This window comes from Myotis brandtii, unplaced genomic scaffold, assembly GCF_000412655.1.
Source record: "Myotis brandtii unplaced genomic scaffold, ASM41265v1 scaffold986, whole genome shotgun sequence".
Taxonomy (NCBI): Eukaryota; Metazoa; Chordata; class Mammalia; order Chiroptera; family Vespertilionidae; genus Myotis; species Myotis brandtii.
Window position 1 is genome coordinate 2,800,895 of NW_005372102.1, and position 1,839 is coordinate 2,802,733.

At 53.7% G+C, this 1,839-nt stretch overlaps 1 protein-coding gene across 1 annotated transcript in view; it reads right to left on the reverse strand.

Annotated features, from left to right (window-relative positions):
* The window catches only part of MAEA (macrophage erythroblast attacher), a 9,470-nt gene that overhangs the window by 7,260 nt on the left and 371 nt on the right, over positions 1-1,839 (reverse strand). The window lies entirely within an intron of this gene.

Consider the following 1,839-nt stretch of genomic DNA (forward strand, 5'->3'; position numbering starts at 1 on the left):
TGGCGCCCCTCCCCGCGGTGCGCTGGTGCAGGTGCTGCCCTCACTCCCCCGTGGACCGCACCTCTGTTGGCTGCTGGCTTAGGTATTCTGCAGCTACGCTGCCACGCACGTATAATTTAACGTTACAGCTTCTTAACCAGACCTTTTGTCATTACAAACTCTCTTCCTTAAAGTCAGTTTTGTTCAAACGAACACAGCTGCCCTGCGATGTCCTAGCCTAGGCCGTCCGCACAGCCCGCCCACCGCGAAGTGTGGCAGGGGTGCGGCCAGCGCAGGCGAGGCCGGGCACTCCCTTCCCACAGGCGCCACTCTCTGGGGCGGCCAGCTGCTGTCAGGGTATCTGCTGCTCTTTACAAGGGGCATCTCTCTCGCTGCTTTTAAGGTTTGTCTCAGGGTTCCACTGCTTCGTTTACTGCTTAGGGCAGCGGTTCTCAACCTGTGGGTCGCGACCCTTTCACAGGGGTCGCCTAAGACCATCGGAAAACACACATATAATTACATATTGTTTTTGTGATTAATCACTATGCTTTATGTTCAATTTGTAACCATGAAAATACATCCTGCATATCCGATATTTACATTACGATTCATAACAGTAGCATAATTACAGTTATGAAGTAGCAACGAAAATAATTTTATGGTTGGGTCACAACATGAGGACCTGTATTAAAGGGTCACGGCATTAGGAAGGTTGAGAACCACTGGCTTCGGGTATGAACTGGTGCTGCTCCTGCTCAACTACCCGCGTCTGCTCCCGCCTGCCCTCTCCCGGACCTTTGCATCCCTGCGCTGCTCCCAGAGGCTCCTGAGGCTCCGCAGCCCACCTCCCGGCTCACTAGTTCTCACTGTAGCTGTCTGATGCACAAGTGCTCGAATGTGTCATAAGCAAACATTTGAGTTTTTCGTGTCATTTGTTTTTTCATTTCTTGAAGTTTTTTTAAAAAATATAAATATATATTTTATTGGTTTTTTACATAGAGGAAGGAAGAGGGATAGAGGGTTAGAAACATCGATGAGAGAGAAACATCAATCAGCTGCCTCCTGCACACTCCCTACTGGGTATGTGCCCGAAACCAAGGTACATGCCCTTGACCAGAATCGAACCTGGGACCCTTGAGTCTGCAGGCCGACGCTCTATCCACTGAGCCAAACCTGTTAGGGCCATTTCTTGAAGTTTTACTTGGCTCTTTTGAAACTGAATCACGTGGTCTACTTTCTGCAGAAACTTTCAAGCTGTTCTTTAGTCCTTAAACACAGCAAACCAGGGTCTCTGACAGCTGCTGAGTCTGAAGTCTGTGCAGCCCTCGCTGCCCTGTCTTCCACCTGTCCGTGGTGCCCCGGGGGCCTGTACAGCACGTGGAGGATGAGAACTGCGTTTACTCTGCCTGGCGCCCCTGCCAGGACAGCTACGCCAGGTGGAAGGGCTGCAATGCCTTGTTGGGGCATCCACTCCTGGGCACCCTCCAGAGGGGCAGCACTCAGGGCCCCGGGTCACTGTCTGCCAGGCTCGCGTGCGCGCAGGTGGCCAGCACAGCCTCCTCCCCTCCTCCCCTCGGGCCCCTGCCCTCCTGGGGAACCCTTCTTCTCAGGAGAGCTCTGATACTTTAAAGTATCACAACCTTTGGGTTGTCTCAGTGGCATATCAGTGCCAACGGCCCACCCACCATTCCCAGAAACAAAACCCCCACGTGCTGTTCTAGGTGAAATTCTAAATACATCACCCCGCTCCCGTCCGGCCTGCCCTGGGGGCTTGGGCACCGTGGAGTCAGCACGGCCGGACCCCAGGAAGAAGAAGGGGCTGGAGGCCGGCCTGAGGCTCTGAGTGCAGGCGGCAGGGAG